This window comes from Zosterops lateralis (assembly GCF_965231275.1).
Source record: "Zosterops lateralis genome assembly, chromosome: W".
In the NCBI taxonomy this organism is placed as follows: Eukaryota; Metazoa; Chordata; class Aves; order Passeriformes; family Zosteropidae; genus Zosterops; species Zosterops lateralis.
Genome location: NC_139801.1, coordinates 13345400 through 13366644, shown reverse-complemented (window position 1 = coordinate 13366644; position 21245 = coordinate 13345400). Strand labels below are relative to the sequence as shown.

The following is a 21245-nucleotide window of genomic DNA, read 5'->3' as shown; positions in this document are numbered from 1 at the left end:
ACTCAAAAGGGGAGGTTGGGAAGCTAGAAATAGATCCCATTCACATCATAATCAAGAACCCCGAGGACCCTATACGGGTCAAACAATATCCCATTCCTCTGGAAGGGAGAAAGGGATTGAAGCGGGTAATCGATGACCTTTTGAAGGGAGGAACAATAGAGCCATGCATGTTCCCCCATAACACCCCTATACTGGCTGTGAAAAAGGCAGATGGAAGCTATCGGCTAGTTCAAGATTTGAGGGCAGTAAATGCTCGAACCAGGACTAGGTTTCCGGTGGTAGCCAATCCATATACTTTACTGAACCGGCTCACGCCTGAGGATGTATGGTATAGTGTGATTGACCTGAAGGATGCATTCTGGACTTGTCCCTTGGATGAGAAAAGCAGGGATTACTTTGCTTTCCAATGGGAGGACCCTGATACCAATAGAAAACAGCAGTTGAGATGGACAGTGCTTCCCCAAGGGTTTGTAGAATCTCCTAACCTGTTTGGGCAGGCCCTGGAACACCTCTTGACTCAATTTACCCCAGAGGCAGAGACGAAACTGTTACAATATGTGGATGACCTGTTAATAGCTGGACCTTCTGAGGGAAGTGTGAGGAAATGCACGATGAAATTACTAAATTTTATTGGAGCTAAGGGATTGAAAGTTTCAAAATCCAAACTACAGTTCACGGAGCCTGAAGTGAAATATTTGGGTCATTGGCTGTCCCAAGGGAAAAAAGAAATTAGACCCTGAGAGGGTCGCGAGAATCATTACCTTACCCGCTCCAAAAACTAAGAGACAAATACGCCAAGTGTTAGGGCTCCTGGGATACTGTAGACAGTGGATTGAAGGTTTCAGTGAGAAAGTGAGATTTCTGTATGAAAGATTGAACACCGACAGGGTGAAGTGAACTGAGCAGAATGAATTAGATTTCCAAAAATTGAAAGAGGTTCTCATGGCAGCCCCAGTACTGACCCTTCCAGATGTGAACAAAGAGTTCCAATTGTTTGTAGATGTCAGTGGACAGACTGCACAGAGAGTTCTGACTCAGGAATGGGCCAGCAAAAGGAAACCTGTAGGATTTTTATCCAAAATCCTGGATCCCGTGAGTTGGGGATGGCCTACGTGCCTGCAGGCCATCGTCGCAGTAGCACTCCTGGTGGAAGAGGCGAAGAAAATCACCTTTGGAGCCTCACTGGTAGTTTACACCCCCCCACAATGTGAGAAACATTCTACAACAAAAGGCAGAAAAGTGGTTGACCGATTCCAGGCTTCTGAAATATGAAGCCATTCTGATCAGCTCCCCGGGATTGGAGTTAAAAACCACCTCAGCACAGAACCCGGCACAGTTCATGTTTGGAGACCCCTCCGAGGAACTGTTGCATGACTGTGCTGAGATCGTGGAACTCCAGACAAAAGTAAGACCAGATTTGGAGGATCAAGAATTAGAAGGGGGAGAAAAATGGTTTGTGGATGGGTCAGCGAAAGTAGTGGAAGGGAAAAGGAAATCAGGGTACGCAGTGGTGGACGGCAGAACGGGAAAGGTGGTGGAATCAAGCCCCCTGAGGCCCGAATGGTCGGCCCAGGCTTGTGAGCTTTACGCTCTCCTGAGGGCTCTCAAAAGGCTAAAAAGAAAAAGGAGGACCATATTCACCGATTCCCAATATGCGTTTGGGGTGGTTCACACTTTCGGAAAGATTTGGGAAGAAAGAGGTTTAATAAACACAAAGGGGAAAGGCTTGGTACACGGGGAGATGATTCGACAAATCTTGGAGGCAATCAAAAAACCAAGAGAGATTGCGGTGGTACATGTGAAAGGGCATCAGACCAAATTGCAATTTCAAACGCGCAGCAATAATCTGGCCGATCAGGAAGCGAAAAGGGCAGCTTTGCTCACAGTAAGCATTCCCGAGGTAGTCGAGGAGGAGAACTCCAAAATCCAAATATGTCCCTCTGAAAAGGACATTGAAGGATTCAAGGAGATGGGAGGAGCTTTGGAAATGGGAAAATGGAAGTTGCCTGACGGAAGGGAACTGGTCCCAAAAAGTACGGCCAGAGGGATCCTGAGACGTCTGCATGAGCAGACCCATTGGGGAACACGGGCACTGGCTAACCAGTTTCTGAAGTTCTTTGGGTGCAAGGGTATCTTTGAATTGGCGAAACAGGAGGTACAAGGGTGCGTGACTTGCCAGAAAGTGAACCGGTCCAGATCCAGACAAACGGCTTGGGGAGGTCGTCCTCTTTCATATCGACCGTTTGAAAGGATCCAGGTGGATTTCACTGATTTACCAAAGGTCAGAAGGTATAGGTATTTATTGGTTATTGTGGACAAATTGACACACTGGGTAAAGGCATACCCAAGGGCGAAAGCCACAGCTCAAACGGTTTCCAAAGTATTGTTAGAAGAAATAGTCCCCAAGTACGGAATCGTGGATTGCATAGATTCAGACCAAGGCACTCATTTCACCTCAAAAATTATAAAACAATTAACCAAGGCCTTGGGAATCAGATGGCAATATCACACCCCCTGGCACCCCCAGAGTTCAAGGCAAGTAGAAAGAAAGAATCAAACTTTAAAATCACAATTGGCAAAACTCATGTTGGAAACAAAAATGTGCTGGGTGAAATGCCTTCCCCTTGCTTTGCTGAATGTAAGAACTATGCCTCACTCTGATACGGGGCTGTCCCCCTTTGAAATGTTGTATGGGATGCCATACAAACACGGAATGCCAGTGGGACATCCCCGGGTCGAGGATGTGCAATTGCAACCTTATCTCATCACTGTAAACAAAAATTTACAAGAGCTTCGAAGGCGCGGACTCATTCCCCAAAGCGCTCCTCTCGGGTTTCCAATCCACCAGATTCAGCCGGGAGACAAAGTGTTAATCAAGACTTGGAAAGAAACCCCCCTCGCTCCACAGTGGGAGGGACCGTTCCTAGTGCTGCTCACGACCGACACTGCAGTTCGAACCGTTGAGAAGGGTTGGACTCATTCATCAAGGGTGAAGAAGATCGAGGACCCAAAAACCTCGGACTGGAAAGTTTCCACCCCTCCCGGAGAACTCAAAATCAAGCTCAGGCGTCAACCTAAATGACCAGTCAGATAAGTTGCAATACCCCAGACTGTGAATGTTTTCCTTTCATTTTGAGTGTGTATACTGTAAACAGGTTTGGGTCAGCCATTGTTGGGGAGGGAATCGACCTAGAGGTTTGTGTACTAACTGTCTAGTTGAGGAGCAAAATAACACAAACTGTCTCAATACTTGCCACTCGGGCCGGACTTTTAGAATTAGACTCTCCTGAGTGGTACCAAATTTTCAAAAAGGGAATAAAGGGAAAATTAGACCCTAAAGCAGAGGCTTTGGCAATTGAGTGCCGGAGGACCATCAAAGTACCTTGCCGAGGGGATACAATCAAATTATCCCGGTGGGCAACCTAGAAGAGAAGGTTTGCCATCAGGACCACACGGGCCCCTGAAGCACACCCTTGCTGCCGAGAAGATGGTTTACCCCGCCGTATGTTTGCATACGGGCGAAGGGCAAGGCAGAGGGGTATTTCTGTGGGGAATCCTGACAGTCCTGGGTCTAGCCGTGTGCTGGGTCAAGGGGGCCCTTCCAGGGGCACTCCTGAGGGAGAATCCTCCCGCGAAGTGTGAATGGTGCTTAACAGCTCCAAAAACCGGGCAGATAATGGATTGTCCTCTGGAAAGGCAGTTGGGTGATTGTTGAGCTAATAGCACTCGATTTCACCTTTGTGAATTGGAAGAAAGGGTCCAGTGCCAACGCTCAGGGGCAAGTCCTAAGGGCGAGCTGTTCAGGGATCCTGCTCACTCATTAGACAAAGGCGCGAACTCGAAATTCCTTACCCAGTGCAAACATGTCAGCAATGTAACAAAACTGTATGGGTGGGAGGAAAAAGGCAATCTACTTTCCTTGCCTACTACAAAGTGAATCCCCTGTGCTACGACAAAACGAAACTGAAAATATGTAACATGGGTGGAAAATTGTATTAGGAAGGGAAGAATCTCAAACACGAGGAACTAAGTTCCTTTGATACTGAACCCATCGTTTTTGACTTATTGCCTCCGGGTGATAATCGTGTGTGTTTGCAGTTTGATCAGACCTTTTGTTTTTCAAAGAATGAAGAAGGGATGGACCCTGAGAATAAAATGAACCAAGTGATGAATCCTCTCAGGAGGGATGGGAAGAGTACAATCTTAACTAGAATTAAGGTCAATAAAAGGAACGAATTTTTAATTTGATGAATTATTAGGTGGGGGACTGTGATAAATTTTGGGTAAAAATTCGGGTATAAAATAATAACCTGATGTGTAATAGGGAATAAGGTTAATAAAATTGTGAAATCCAGTATAGGGCTAATCGTTTCCCCCCAGCCTGCCAGTCTCAGTTGCAAAGACAGGATGAACATCATCAAGCTAGACAAAGACACTGGCCAACCTCGATAAGAATCACTTCCTTGCCAATGCAAGGAAGAAATTCCTTCGTGACAACGATGCCAATCTCATCAACCCGCTGGCGATCTCATCAGCTCTCCGGCGCAACAAGCAAAATGAAATCAGCATAAGACTAACACATGAAATTGACATAAGAAAGAGTTTTTCCCGGAATGAGACAATGAGACCTGACGAGATCCAGGAAGGCCATCGAAAAGAAATTCGGACTATTCAGCCCATCCTGGACACCTGGACTGCCTAAGGGCAGAAAAACCCTATAAAATGCTGGACTGAAAGCTGCATCGACGTGGATTTGGGAGTCTTGTACCGCGGTGCGGACCCCTATCCACCCAGCGCGGCGCTGATATTCTCCTAATTTGTGGTTTTCTCATTTTTCTTGTGCTCGATATTTTGTTATTAATAAATTGTCTTTTATTTATCCGATATTTGCCATTGCATTTATAACATGAAACTAATATCTTTCTTATGCTACACAAGTAAAATAAGTAGCAATTTGATAATTAGCACAAGGAAATTATTAACACAGGAAGATCTACCTGTTTTGCTAATCCCTTTCCAGTTTCAGCTTATTTCACACATAATTAAGAGCTATTCTATCTAAAAATATACTGCAAATAGAAGGTTCATTGAGCAAAGCAACATAAAATCAAAAAGCTTTTAAATTTTTCTTCTGTTATATAGTCATGGAAGTTCAAGAATCTTTCTTGGAAAGTTCTTTGGCTGTTGTTATAAATGAAATAACCAGATTAATAATCAAAAATAAATTTTATTTTGCCACAAACAGCGATCACGGAAAGCCACAATAAAAAGTACAACACCGATCCCGGGATCAGTATTGGGAGAACCTGTGTTTGGCCTCTATCGCACGGAACCTTCCCCATTCACAAATCCAGCCACTGAGGGGCCAGTTTATATACAGTTTATTTCCCCTAAGGCAGGGTTCTTTGTCCACTTTTGCTCAGATTGCATATTCATGTGTCTTCTTTTGGGACTTTTGTTCTCCGAGACTGCTTTCCGGGCAGGTATGAGAGATTGATTAGATTTCCGAGAAGTCGGCATTGGGATGCACATCCATGATGTCTCTGATTGTCATATCCCAGATACATATCAGGTATGAATCACCTAGGTTCGGCCCGACCCAGCCCTGGTAACGACTCATCTCTGTCTGCAGCAGCTCTTTTCTGTTGTAAATTTGTATTTCTTCCTCGGAGCCGCCTGCAAATCAGCTTTCCCTGGTTGCAGCTTGCAAACCTCCAATTTTAGATTCTTTAATTTCCAAGCATGAATTACTTTATGTATACATTATTGTTGGGGCTTTAACAGTTAATAATGCTTACAGAAAGATATAAAGGACACAGTAACCTTGAAACTGCTAGCTAGATAACAGTCATGCAAAGCTAAGCAGAAGTTGAGAAAAAACATATGGAGGCAGCATCTAAAAACCGCAAACAGGAATTATGCTAGGCGAGTGCCAACCAATCAATAGTAGAGCTTTATGCATGCTTGCCTCGTGCAATATGTTTATAGCAAATAGGAAAATGCATGATCGCGTGCACGGAAGCAAAAAACTGTATAAGAGTCCACACGGACGCAACAATAAAGCAAGCATTAGCCTACTCATCATATTGATGTGTCTCGCTTCTTCACCTTCGGCCGCGACACATTATATATAACAGCTGTGAAATAGGGAATTTATTTATTTTCATTCCCTCTAGGTGCTTAGTTCTCTTTCAAACAATAAATGCAACTTTACAAATATGGGCAGCATCTTGGAACTAAGATACAGCTGGTGAGTGAGGCTGGAAAAACCCCATGCATTTTGATTTTTTCCAAATCTTCAGTGTAGAAGAGAAACTAGAGGGAGTTCCTGAAATCAGCAACTGTTGCAGAAAAGGGTAGAGATGCAAGCTTTGAAAGATGTTTTGGCTAGATATTCAGTGCTGAAGAACTATCCTTCCATTCCAAGAAATTTATGCAAAAGCAATAGCTAAGCATGGCCATAAGGGGTTCTGGAAAACAGGGCAAAAGATGTTTAAGTACTCATGTTGGGGGTTAGGTTTGTTCCTTTTTAACTTTAAAGAATTTTTTCCCCATAAGTTACCAAGGAGACTAAGTGTTGGATACTTAAAGAGTACTTGACCAAAACAAAGAGGTGGCCAAAGCTTGGAGGGGGAGATTTTTCTTTATCTGTTGTAACTCCAGAAGGGAGAGGGGAACTGCCTTCTCTGATAACAAGCCAGCTGTTAAAAACTGGGTGGGGCATTGGCTTTTATCTCTGCTCAGTCTTTCACTGCCTCCCAAGCCAGCTGTTAAAACTGGATGGAGAAGTGTTTCTTATCTCTGTTCACTCTTCCAGTACCTCCATGGGAATATCTTCTGTTAATGGACCATTAAAGCTCACCAATGGCATGACACATTTCATCATCCTATTGTGAGATGCTCCACCCAGGGAGAAGGAGCCAAACCATTTCCACCTAGATAAAAAGGAGCCACAAGTGCCACCAGGCACTCCAGTGTTCCCACGTGACTCCCAAAGGAAGACTGGACCCATCTCTGGACCCCTGGCTCCACAGGATCATCTCTGCTTCCAACAGGACCACATCTGCCACTCCAGGAGGGCTTACTTTTGGACTGTTTCCAACACCCTGACCAACAGGGAGTTAGGTTTTATTTCTGACTTTGTCAAAGGTTTTTCAAAGATTTCTTGTTTGTTTGTTTGCTTATTCTTTTGTACTACAACAATTGTATTTTTAATATCCCTAGTAAAAAACTGCTATACCTATTCCCAAAATCATTGCCTGACAGCCTTTTAATTGCAAATTTATAATAATTGGGAAAGGGAGGGAGAGAGGAGTTTACATTCCAAGGGGGACTCCAATCTTCCCTGGCAGATACCTGTCTCTCTATACCAAGACAGATAACACAGATATACAAAAAATATGCAGCCAATTAACGATTTCATTATAATGAGAAATAAAGAACAGATTAGGTCATAACACTAGCTATGCAGTTTCTACTTCGGTGATGCATAAAACAGTCACCTTCATACTTTATATTTAGCAGCTTGAGACAATCTCATCTTTAGGATGAGAAAGCCATAGCTGAGAAGAGCTTCAGACACTGTCTCCCTAGAGCAGAGAGACTTATTACTGCCACTTATTCCTTTATGTATCAAAACACCACTTGCACCAATTCTGAAACAAGTTTGACTGCCAAATACCTGGAACTGTGAGGAGGGAATGGAGAATTTTTTGTTCGAACAAGAGATCTGGTAATGCTGTTCTTGTATGGCATATATATTTATATTGAAAACATCAGGAGTTATAGCTCTTATCTGTAACATGATACTCTCTCCCCTCTGCAGTTATACCAATTAGATTTCTCAAAGCAGGTCAAGATCTCCATGCAAATTTATATGGTAATAAGGAAGTTTCAACACACTAGGTCCTAGAGGCTCTGTAGTAATAGAAACCTAAATAATACAGAAAATAGCAAGTATTACCCTGCAATTTTTAAGAATTCTAAAGGTTACTGTGAAATCAAAATCTCTAAAGGGTTGTTGGGAGATTTTGAAGACACTGAAGATGGTATATGCCTTGGGGCGAGCATCGTTAATTCTGGGACAACACCTTGGAGACCATCTGGCTGAAGGACCATTGCTCATTAGCACAGATCAACAACTCTCCCCCAAAAAAACCCCCAACCTTCCGCCATCAGGTCATGTTTTCATTTTCAAAAGCAGAGTAGGAGGCTTTTTCTATGGGATGTTCTTCTTAAGGTTGTTGGGTTGGATTTTTTTTTTTTTTTTGGTCGTGATCACTAAAAATGCAGTATTTAATCTAATTTTCCTGAAATAAAAAGACCATTAAAAAAGGCAGAGTTGTCCTCATTACTTTTCACAGTCTGGGAAGTAAGGACTGGCTGTTGAATCTAATTCAGCTCCATGTCTTGTCATTGCTGAAGGATACTGTCACTCTCTGATTCTTGTTCAATAATCCAGCCAAACACCAATAACTTGCATTTGGCAATGTTGAAAAGGAAAGTGAGAAACTTAGGTCCTTAGGGTAGTACTTGCGCAATTACTTTCTTGCATGACAATGCTTACATATTTTTGTTTGTCATTATGGTTCTTTCTTGCCTTTGTGTTGCAGAATGTTGTTCCCCTCTGCACAGGTGCAATTATTTTTTTGAGGTGCACTGTAAATTTGATCCGTGTTTAAGAAACAAACAAATTCCTCTCTCAAAAAAATCCCACCCAATTCCTTTTCCAGCTGTCATGATGAGCCCATCAGCTTCTTCATACCTCTAGGGAGAGCCATGAACAAGTAGGTTCTAGTTAATTAGGTGTTTTGGTGAAGAGTCCATTGCATGATTTCATGAATCTAGTTTTTCATACCCACTCAATGATATTCTCACGATGTTTGAAAATTGCTGGATCTGCTAACTCAGGGGCTTACTTTGCATCATTGGCAGTGCCCTGCATTTCCATAGTTCTCAAATAGCATTCATAACTTTCTTAAACTGAGCCAACTGTGGTAAAAGGATTTCAGGAACAGTGGGCTAGAGCTTGGTGAGGAAGGAGAACAACCAAACTTTTAAGTGCAGCATTTGGGAAGGAAGAGCTCTATTTCACTTTTCTGAACTGATCTGTGAAATGTATTGAGTGATACACTGACAGAATTAGAACTTACACATATATGTATATATGGGCATACCCGTCTATCTGTATTTATTTGTGTGTGCATATGGTGGGTTTTTTCCATCACTGTTCAGTGTAGACAAGAACTACAATATAGACTGTAGATCATAAAGGTAAAGCCTAGTGGTATTTCTAAAGTAATTTCCAGTTCTATATATTCTGGTGTATGAATTCCTGAAATTCAGCCCGCTCTGCACAACTGAACTTTTCCTACTGTTACAAGTGTTCCATCAGCATTTGTCAAGGAAGAACATCCCCTTCAGGGTTGGGTGGTGGTAACAATTACATTTATCTTAACTGGTGAGTCAACACTGAAAATCTTCCTTTGTCCTTTGCCTCTGTAATAGAAGAATGCTAAGTCACATTCCTTATTGTTCTTCTCCAAAGATGGTTAAGGGAGGGAGAGAGACAGATGGAGAAACAGAAATGGCAAATTTGTTTTTCTTTTAAAGTACTTTATCTGAATTGACTCAGAAAAGAGGAAGGTTCTAAATTTTATTACTAACCATAGCTAGCAGGCTATTTTTCAGATGCTGTTTCAATATTAATTGTAAGGACAAGGTGTTTACTGCTGGTGTAAACAGCTAGTACTTTAGATTTAATGTATATTAGTGCTTTATTTCAGAGAAGCCATAAGTAGAAAAAGTAAAATATTTTTCCTGACATTGTACTGAGTTTCACTTGATAAAAGACTATACAATATTAGGCCTTTGATTTGTGTAAATTTAAGGTTTCTCTGTTCATCAAAATGACAGTGTTGCGACTTCTCAGGAATGTGTTGAGACTAACATTGCATAGTAAGATAAGAAAAAAAAATCAATAAACTGAATCAAAATGCTGTAATTTATATGGCTCTAATTATCAAGGGACTGAAAAGCCTGATCTACCATTTTAACACTTCTGTTAAAAATGCTGCTTGACTTCGCACATATTCTGTGAATACTACTATACATGTCTCTAAATTACAAATGAGCTGTGGATCTGTGCTCAGATCTTAATTTAGACCATATCTAATTTATTAGATTAAAAAGTACAAGGACTATTTGAACATGTATTCATTTTAAAAATCTTAAAATGAAAGTATTCCTTTTAAATAAGATTCCTCACTCCTCGGCAAGCACAATATTGTAAGCACTGTTAATGTCAAACATTTGTATCAAGAAGCAGCTGCTTTTAAAGCTTTATATACCTCTTTTCCTTCACTTATATGTATTTTGGACTTTTTATGGAAGCTATATCAATATCTATGCTATACATCTTCACTGATTTGATGCTTATATGAGTGTTGTTTGCTAAGTATGGAAGCTCTTAGGACAGTCTTAATGAAACTATATAAAATACTATTAAACTGTGACTGCAAATTGTGAATATCATAGTTTTCTAAAAGCACCAAATTTTGGAGTCACTTTAATTTCCAAATGGCCAACTTAAATAGGAAAATTTTCTAAAAAGCCCATTTTGTCCTATTTTCCTACAGTCATGCAACATTTGACACAGCAAATGAAAATTAAATATGCTAAGCTACCACATTTGTTATGTAGCGAAAATAATTAATTTTAACATTCAAAAATAAATTGATGACAGTGATTAATTCCTGTTGAGCTGCAACATATCAACATATTTGTTATTATGATATGCATATGTAAATTGTAAGGTATTCCTGTAACCTCTATTTAAAATAATCATAAGTATGAAAATCTAGTAGTTCAAGGTGTGCATACACACAGGCAAAATGCTACTAATCTCCAGCTCTTTGCCTTTTTATTAAGGACAAGAGATAATTGCCTATAATGCTGCCTTTTTCCCAACCTGTAAATGAAACTTGAGATAATTTTAGTAAGGATGTAATATAAAAGGGGATCTTTATTTGAAGGCCTTCAGAGGCAGTTATGGAAAGATGTCCACAAAAGCTCACCCCACCCAGGGGTGAGTACATTTTTATAGGTTTTAGGAAATTAGCATAATTGATAAAAAGCACCAATTAGGAGGACAAGTGGTGATGCAATTCCCCCCACCCCCCCCCCACCCCGTGTCAAGCCCCTTCTCTGGAGCCCCCCCTTCAGCACTAGTTGTACTTTGTCCATGAGAATGTATCTCGAAGAGTTATTCTCAGCCTTGGTTTCCCAGGAAGAACCAAGATAGCATTGAGGCCTTGTACCTCCCAGGGCTTGGAGCTCCAGAATTTTGTCTTTCTGCTTAAGGAAAGGCCATGGAAAAGTACTGGGAAAACTAGTCACTAATACAATAGGCTACAGAGCTACAAATATATGTGTGAAGAATATAGAGAACATAGAAAAAAAGGGAAAATCTAAATAGCATAATTCCCCCCTGTTTCTTTGGAGACTAACAAGACTCTATCTTGTTTAGTCTCTACTCCATATTTAACCACACTACCGGTTTATACAACCAGCTATCTTACTAGTTGTTATACAGATGCCAACTATAACTACAGCTACTATGAATACTTTTTTATCCAGGCTCCGTTTGGTAACCATGATGTGAATGTATTGAAGATACTCAAGGTTCAGTGAGCTCCTTTGAGAACTACCTGGTGTAGAATGAGTTTGCTTTCAAATTTCAACCAAATCCTTAGCAATTCTTTCACTCTGATCTGCATAAGAACAACAACCAGTGTTAATGATTTTGTGGTTAATAGGAAATTAAGAGCCATTCTGTTTTGTCAATAGCCTTAATATTATTAAATATTATATTTGGAATCACAGCCCCATGGACACAGGCCTGATCTTTATCTAGGGGCAAATCTTACCAGGCCAAATTTTTATACCCAACACCCCCCTGAGAAGTTGTTCTTATGAAGAGTTTTTGGATACATTTTGGACTAGAGCTACATGCAAATTTTTAGGGCCAAATCTGAATCATGGTTACCAACTGTGAAGATAAGAGGCACAAAAGAACAATTTAAATCACATCATCTTGATTGGTATCAGTCTTTGTTTTCTGGTTGTTTCAGGAACAGAGGTCTTCTTAACTCTGGAGCAGTGAATTCAGGGTTCTCTGCCAGCACCTCTGGTTTCAGTGAGGGTACTCAGGGCTTGGAATGGCCCTTTCCACTTAGCTTGTAAAGTTACTGTCTTTCCATTTAATATAGACTCAGTCTCCAAGCTGGAACAGATGGGCAGATTTTTCTGGATAGCATGATGAATCTCTGGAGCTTCTGCAAAGTGGAACTTAAAATCTGTTAAATACCTCAGCAAGTAATTTTTCCCCCCATATGGATTTCTCCCATAATATACACAATTTGATATGGCCTGCCATGCAATATTTCATAAGGATTCATGTTGTCTCTGCCTTGATTGCATGCAGATTCTCAGCAAGGCTATAGGCAAGATTTGAACCTATGTCATGCATGTTTCTGACAAATTTTACTAAATCTGTGTTCTGAGGGTTCCATTCACACATTCAGCTTTACTACTCATATGGGGCACATAGGGAATTTACAGATCCCAAACAATTCCCAACATTTGAGTAATTTCCCTGATCACTGGAGGACCAACCCCAAAGGAACCCCAAATCTCTTGAATTATATGATTGAGAAACTTTCACCACCTCCCTTGCTGTGTTAGTGTCACAGGGTTAAGCTTTAGACCGTCCACTAAAGGTGTCAACTAACACCAATACACACCTGCTTCTTTCTTTGCTTGGTAACTCAGCAGAATCTATTTGCCAATAATCTCCAGGGAAACCTCCTGCCTCTGTTATTTTTAACACAACTCTTTTGCCCATGTTTGGGTTGTTTCTGGTGTAATAGTCTATTCACTTTCCTTGATTTCAGCCTTTGTGCCAGAAAACTGATGGTCCTTTAAATCACACTTTGGGGCAAACCTTGACAAATCAATTTCCTTCTGTGGCACCACTGTTAAGATGCCTTTTTCTGCAGCCCCTTTTACTATTTTATCAGCAAAATGATTAATAATTCAGGAGTTGTTTTCCTGTTTTGCTGAGCTTTGCAATGCATAAAAGCTGCTTCTCTGTATTCCCAAATATTCTGTAGCAGTGCATGGGTCTGTTCAGAGTGTTCAATTCTATTACCTCAAAGAGTTGCCAGTCTTCTTTCCTTCCAGATGACTTTGCTCAGTTTTAGATCTTTCAATGATGTAATCAGATCAGGTCTCTGTGATGATACATTTGATGGCAAGGCCTTTTCCCTGGTTACCTGGTTCATGGTTGTCACTACATAACCTGTCACCTGTTTGCCATCTCGCATGGAGCTGTGTCGCAAGCACAACACGAAAGAACAACACTCACCCATCAGGTTGAGAAGCGAGAAAAGAAGGCTGTTTATTTTGGGAATTTCAACTTATATAGTTTTTGGGATTTGGCCAAGGATTGAGGGACGAGAGGAACACCCCTCTGACCCCAGTGGTCAAACCAGCAGTCCATCACAGAGAGGAATGCGAAAACAATCTACTTTGTTTATGTTAAATTAGTGAGAAACTCCAATAGAAATATGTAAACAAAAACAGAAGGCTGAAAATCAGGGTGACAGAGGTGCTCTCGTCTGCATACAGCTCCCAGTCTGGCACATCCTTCAGGTCTGGTCTGCTGGAATAGGCTTCTTCCACAGTCTGCAAACAGTCAGATACATTATCAGTTAGTGTTAGGAACAGAGACATTCCAGGATTAACAGCAAACATTTTCAGAATAACATTACCCTGTTTCAGTAACATGGCATAGGGTACATGTTGCAGATGTTCACAGAACAAACTTACAGTGGGTTGCATGTAACTGTTGGATGTAGCAATTCTTGGCTACTGGTTAGATGCAGCAATTCTCAGTTGCTGGCTTTTCCAGTTCTCCAGTTCTTTTGCCAGCTGATTTCTGAATATCATTGGGCTGTGCCTTAAACCCTCAGGCAGGACTGTCTTGGTGAGCTGGCTCTTTTTCCCTATTTTAGGATTCTTCCATGTAATAGTGTGATGAATGCTAGGTCAGCCCCAGAAATCCACCAAGACCCAAAGAGGAATCCCAAAACCTGAGCTGAAGGTATATCTTTACGCTAGAAGATGACACATTTAAACTGCTTTCTCTAGCATATCTAATCCTTGTATCTGCTACTGTTCTAGGAACACCTACCATGGAATTCCTTGTGTTTCTGACTGGCCTCATGCTGCGGGGTTTGAATCTCCCATGCACCACTGTCCAACTCTGCATTTGCTTCCACCTCTTCCTGCTCTTCTTTGTCATCCTCATCTTCTTCACACAAAAAGCACACAAAAAAATGGACACTGCTATGGCACTGCACCTTGCTCAAGCTAGGTCAAATTTAAGCAGCAGCTAGGTCCCTGCAGTGGCATTCTAATGAGAAAATGAGTCAGTACTTTAGTATCACCATGGTTAACACAGCATCTACAGCAATAACATATATTTTTTTTTGTGCAGGGACTACACTATGCATACATTAGATAGAATGGAAAGAAAATGCCTTTACTTCCATCAGCATTTTCCCAATTCAATCTAAGAACCATGCTGAAGATTATTTAACTGGATTAAGATTATTTAACTGGATTCTCAAGCTTTAACACAAAATTCCCAGGAATCTCTTCAAATGCTATGAACTGGTCGTTCACTCAGGCTTGCAGTATCCACATTTTTCCCCAAATGGAATTTTTAAAGAGTCTTAGGTATCACTAAACCATCAAGAAAAGCTTTTACCTATTTCCCCAAGACGAACTTCCTGTGCTGTAAAAAAGCAAAAGCACCAAACTGTTGCAACCAGCTGTTGTTGTTTCAAGTAATTTTTTCAGGGGTAGGAGAAAGCCTATGTCCCTGTGAGGAACCACAACCTGGAACCACTGGACACAGCTCAGCTATCCTGACAGGGCAGTGGCAAATTCTCTCAGTGTCTGATATCACAACTCTCCCTGCCAGGACAAGCGTGCTGCCCGTCCTGCAGCAAACCCAAACGGAGGCAGGGGTGCTCCCCTCAGGGTCTGCAGCACTGGCATTGCCACCCCAAGTGTGCCTCAGGCCACCCCTCCCAAAGCCAGCCCCTGGTGGCACTCACCCTTGCAGCACAGGGCCAGCTGTGGCAGCTTCCCGTACGTCAGCTCATGACGGAGGTCCACAACCCACACGGGGATGTCCACCTGCAACAACAGCCAACACACGTGACCCCTCTGTTCCCACTGCATCAGGCCACACCTGCAGGCAGCCCTGCAAATCTGCAGAGAGCCTCTACCAGGTGGGAACAGCACCTTCCTGGCCACTCCTGCACTGTAGCTCCCCTGTTTCCCACTTCAAGAGTGGGCCAAGATCCCCCAGCTCTCTGATGCCACTCCTCCTGTGGCCTAGGATCCATACAAACTTGCATTTTACTGTTTAAGTTCTTCAGTGTTAGATGCAACAAGAGATTTCTTTTTAGGCAGAGGTGTTACATGTAATTTAATGACACTGAGAAGCAGTTAAACTATACTTAAATGGATGAGACATTCTGGATAACTATATATCAAAGATACAAATAATATAATATATAATACTGAAATTTACACGGTAATTTGCATGTAGTTTTGTGCAACTTTCCTGAGGACAACTACCTTTAACTATGCAAGACCTTTGCTTTTAAGCTTGATCAGTTTTAAAAAGTGAGAAGCAGAACTTTTCTCAAAAACCTAGGAAAAAAATAAAAATCAATTCATCATTCTCACACAGGGGCCCAAACATATACAGAAGAGTCTCAAATACTGTCTGTCCTTCACTGTCAAAACTTGTTCAGTCCCAGGTATGATGTTCAGTGCAGCTGGCAGTAAAAGGACTCAGTTGGTCCTGCTACTACAATTACATCTTGAACCTTTCCTCCTCCACACACGAGTGGAAAAGCTCACCTGAAGAAAGACACACAAGATGAAAATACCTGCAAATGTAAGTGTTTTTTATGTACAGCCTTGCTTGTCAAAGACTAGGGTTTATAAACCACAGATTTAGCTCTTTTTCCTATCTCAGTAGCAAAGAAAGAAAAATGTGTGACAGTATGTCAAGTGGGACTACACACATGTAAATCAAGACTTTTGATCACATGTGATTTAAAAACCTTTAATGATCATCAGCCTTTGTTACTCTTATTGTGACTTCAAAGAACAGTTTTAGATCCAGTTGCAATAAACCTGTTTAAAACTTTGCAGCTGGAATAAACAATCATCTATATCTGTTTTTTTGGTTACAAAAGAATGACCCTCCACGATTTCATCCACTCAGTGTTGTTAATAACCAATGCATATGCTTTCTGTATAGATGTAAATTATCAAGCAACTCTTACTAAATAGTTACCTCTCTGGCTAATTGTCTCAGAGGAATGCTGACCATCTTCTGTTTCCTTTCTGTGATCAAGTTGACAAATCTGCATGCAGGTTACAGAAAAGATAAATGACTATCAAGAGCTGCAGAGAAACTTGGAACTCCAGAGACAAATTTCCCATGTGCTGTACAACCCTGTGGTCCTAGAGATGCAAAGTGAACTCAGACAGTGGAATAATGACATCTGTCCAGGTCTTTCTCTCAAAGCACAAGGGCCTTGAGAGCCTTTACCTTACAAGAGCCAGCCCATAAGAGAGGATGAGCTCATGTGACTTCAATCTGCCAGATGAATTGAGGACCTTACAGTGAATCAGTTTTGCCATGCAGTCCACTGCAAGAGGCATTTTTGGACTGTACCTGGAAGCAAAGGAAAACCAGATGAGCAGGTTCACACAAATACATGCACTCTGTAAAAAGGGCAACTTTCCCACTACATTTTGTGCTCTGTGGTACATTAAAGCCTAAGAAATGGTATGCTGAGATAGCATCAGAGGCTCTTTCCAGAAGGCTTCTATTGGAACAGAGTGGTTACACGGTTACTCCTAAGCACAGGTTGAATGAGTACATACTGATATGCTAAGCACATACACAAGATGCTTTACCTAGGCGGGTCTCGTGTACGTGTGATGAATGCTAGGAGACCAGCTCCTTAGTGATTTCAGCTTTATTAGGAACAGTCTGGGAAGGAGGCCCGTGGTGTGCACGCACACCACCGCTGCTCCTGATACGGCATGGAGAAGGAGGATGTCAGCTCTGTCGTCTGGCAGATCTGGGTCTTCCTTCCTCATGAGGGTCCCCAAGAAGACGCCTGCTGGTTTCAGGTTCAGGGTCCCCATGTCACTCCTGCCTCACTCTGGTTAGGGTGACGAAGGCAAGGGATCCTGACTAGAGCTTTGATGTCATCTGATGTTCCCTCTGGTCAGAAGTGTCACTTCAGCTCTTTACCTGCACAGGGGGTCGTGGCTCGTTGTTTTTAGGGGTCTTCACTAGGCAAACTCCCTCTCCCCTAAGTCCCATGGGAATCTGACATTTGCATACTAGGTGACGTCATCCTCCTCCTCATGGTCTCAGGTGGTTCACTATCTTGGAGGAGAGGGGAGTAGTGGGGGCCATACCTGCCGGTAAGGGAATTTACACAACAACTCATTCAACCAACAACTCATTATCCTCATTAACTTATAACATTGGAACTTTGTATCGACTTTCTAACAATTTATTCTCTACATTCGGATGCAGCAGAGGCAGTTTAGGGGCCTTGGATATGCTCACTGCCTCGAGAAATGAGCCCGAGAAGTTGAGGGCATGCAGGGCTTCTGCCTCCCCTGCTCCCACGGGGCCACTGTGCTCTTGGCATAAACTTCGTGCCCGAAGCCTCCTGCAACGAAGGAGCCCTGCAAGATGGGGCCACCTGTCTGGCTGCACTGCTGGCCTGCCCACACAGCTCCGGCGGCAGAGCCGCTCCGGTGGGGAGCTGTGCTTGGGTCCTCGGCGTCTCTAGGGCCCAGGACCGCGAGCGCCGGGCGCAGCACACAGACAGCTCCAGGCACAGAGGGCCGGTCCCGAGAGCCGCATCGCGCTCCCCGCCCGCGGCGCGTGGCCCGTACCGGCTCTTCCATGCCGAGATGCGGTCCAGTGCGTCCTCCTGCAGCCGGCTGTTCCCGCAGTACAGCCCCACCATCACCTGGTCCCGTTCTGCCCGGCCCGTCCATGCCACCACTGCCCACAGCGGCTTCAGCTGCCTGAGGTCCGGGGACGCGCTCGGCCGCCTGCGGCGCCCGGCCAAACCTGCACGGGCCGCCATGCCGCCACTGCCAGCGCCGCTCCTCGCTCCGCCACCCCGCGGGCCGCACCCGCCCTGTCCTGCCCGCGCTCGCCCTGTCCTGCCCTGTCCGCGTTGCGCCGCTTCCGCTTCCTGCGCCCGCCGCTTGCGGGTGGGTGCGGCCGCTTCAGGCCTGCCTGGCCCGCGGCTGCTGCCGGAGTGCGGCGGGGCTGCCGCCAGCGTCTGCTGTGGCCCGAGGGTCTCGGGGCCAGTGCAGAACAGGCGCGTCCTGCGGGGAGCTGAGGGACGGCGAGATGTGTCCTGAATCAGGGCGAGGGGAGCCTTGTGAGAAAACACAGCACCATCCCCAACAGCCACACCATGTGCCCCATAATGTTGTCCAAACGTATCTGGAACTCTGTCAGCCTTGGTGCTGTGGCCACTTCCCTGGGCAGCTTGTTCCAGGGCCCAACGACCCTCTGTGTGAAAAGTCTTTTCTTAATAGCCAACCTAAACGTCCCGTGACTCAGCTTCATGCCATTTCCTTGAGTCACTGGTCACAAGAGTGAAGAGATCAGTTCCTGCCCCTCCACTTCCCCTCGTGAAGATGTTGAAGACCACAAAGGTCTGAGCTCAGTCTCCAGGCTGAACAAACCAAGTGACCTCAACCACTCCTCATAAGGCTTTCCCTCCAGACCTCTCCCCTTCCTTCTGGCCCCTATTTGGATGCCCAAACCAGCAGAGAGTACTCAAGGTGGGGCAAGCACACTTCTTGGTGAAGAACTTTTTTCTAATATCCAGCCTAAACCTCCCCTAACACTATGTCAGGCCATTCCCTGGGGTCCTGTCTCTGGTCGCCAAAGGGAAGAGATCAGTGCCTGCTCCTCCTCCTCATGATGAAGTTGTAAATTGATGTGGTTTTCCCCTCAGTCTCCTCCAGGCTGAACAGACCAAGTGACCTCCGCCCTGCTCATCCAGGTTCCCCTTGTTATAAATGCATATTATAAAGTTGGCTTTTTGCAAATATTAAATGCTATATGTGTAGTATGGGTAGGTTTTGCTGTATTTTTTACTTCTGCTATGAATGAAACTTAGAAATAAGTAATGTGATGAATATATATATATTTCTTAGGCTATAACATGATATTAAAGTAGGGATTGTTTTCGTGGCATCTAAACTGGCTAAACCAGAAGGATGGAGAAAATCTCTCACATTCCTGAAATATCTTATCCAGATGAAGACTACTGACCAAAGCTTCAGGGAACCTCTGTTATCAGTATCTTATCCAGATGAAGACTGCCAAAAAACTCCAGAAGAGGAATTTATTGTACCAATGCTACCAGACAGAATGGAGTCACTTGCATATGGGTCTACGAGATAAAATGGTTGGGGAGGAGTTGAAACTGAACAAAGAAATTCACACTCAGAAGGAATGTTTGAATCATGTATGTGATTTTATGAATATGCAACAGGCTGATATTTTTAAGGAGTGAGCCTTCTTGTTAACAGGTGTGCTCTTGACTGAATGCCAAGTCACCCAGCCATATAATCTTTTGCTTTATTTCTGTCTCCTAATTGTCTATTTTTAATTTTTTATTAAACCTATAAATTCTTCTAAGAAAGTGAACCTCATTTATCACACCCTCAAGACCCTTCACCAGTTCTTGATTTTTATGTAACAAACTCAGTGGACTACTAGCCAAAATAACTACATGGGATTTTTTTGTTCAAAAAGAAGTACATAATCTACACTACTCAATATAATTTTAATGTCATTTACTTTCTTGAGGCATAGGTATAAATTAGGAATATTCCTCTTTTAACTGGATAGTCTTGTTATGTATGTTTAATTCTGAAATAACTGAAGTTTTTGCGATATAAAAAAACCAACATCCTGTTTATATAGCAGGATGATGTGCTAAGATTATTTTGTTTAGGAAGTAAAAAATTCGGTATATAATAGCATTTAAGTTTTTAAATTTCATTTAGGTTGTATTCACATTTCAGTTTTGATTAAGTTTTGTCTGTATGTATGATTTTTCTGTTCACAATAGCATTTTAAAGCTGCTTTATTTTTCTTGAAACATGAGGTAGCTTCCCTCTATTCCAGTGCAATTATAATGAATTAGTTTTTGTCTAAAGTGAAAGAAAAAACACTGCAAACATTTCAGGCACAAAGCACATGAGAAGTTGGAGAGGCAATGATAGTTGGTAATACGTTTTTATTTTGAATCAGAATAAAAAATCGGAAACTGGATATCTCTTAAGAATCAAATTGTCAGGATGCAGTGGGGGCCAGCAATTCCTGGCAGGTCAGTCAGTGAGCCAGAACCCAAGCATGAAACCAAAACTGCCAGAGCAGGGTCCTCATCAGCCAAGCCCCAGCTACACAGTACCAGGTGAGGTGTGCTGAACAGGGCAGACCCAGAGATGGCAACCAGATTCAGCCAAAACTTGCAGGGGAGAAATGGGCTACTGAATAAATGAATCAATATGATTCCAACAGAAGCTGATTTATTGTTTACATTGAGCTACAGTTATAGTTTCTAGCACTACTGTCCACGCATACAGGTGTCTCTCGATTGGCTAAGCCATTTGTCCATCAGACAGGCACACATCCTTCAGGGCACCTAATTAGTCAAGTGTCCATCACCACGTTGTGTGTCCTTTAAGTTTTGCATTTTTTTGCAGTTTCTCAGGCTCTTGGTCCTTATTTTAGACCTGTTGTTCCAGTAGCCTTGATGAATTCCCGAGAACTCTGAAAACAAGACTGCAGGTGGCTTCTTATCTACAAACAGTTTGGCTGGTACAGAGAATGGCCTAAGGCATTCAGATACATTGCTACAAAAACTCCTCATCATGAGGCAAAGCCGTGCTGATGAGGAGTGAATCTGCAGACCCTGATTAGGACCACATCCAGTGACTCTTTACCAGGGTCACACAGATAAGTGATCACCAGTTATATCCAGGCTGAAGCAATCACTTTTGTAAGACCACAATGAGACATTTTGATT

The 21245-nt window shown here is 42.8% G+C and overlaps 1 pseudogene across 1 annotated transcript in view; it reads right to left on the bottom strand.

Moving 5' to 3' along the window:
* LOC310922084 (ribosomal biogenesis protein LAS1L-like) overlaps nucleotides 1-18272 on the bottom strand; it is a 40129-nt pseudogene extending 21857 nt beyond the window's left edge. Inside the window, exons 1-7 of the transcript XR_014592774.1 lie at nucleotides 18076-18272; nucleotides 16703-16828; nucleotides 16445-16514; nucleotides 15186-15267; nucleotides 14255-14374; nucleotides 13605-13746; nucleotides 7503-7589 (exon numbers count right to left, since the gene is read on the bottom strand). The product of XR_014592774.1 is annotated as a ribosomal biogenesis protein LAS1L-like (transcript). The remainder of the gene's footprint in view (nucleotides 1-7502; nucleotides 7590-13604; nucleotides 13747-14254; nucleotides 14375-15185; nucleotides 15268-16444; nucleotides 16515-16702; nucleotides 16829-18075) is intronic.
* Nucleotides 18273-21245: the final 2973 nt, after the last annotated feature.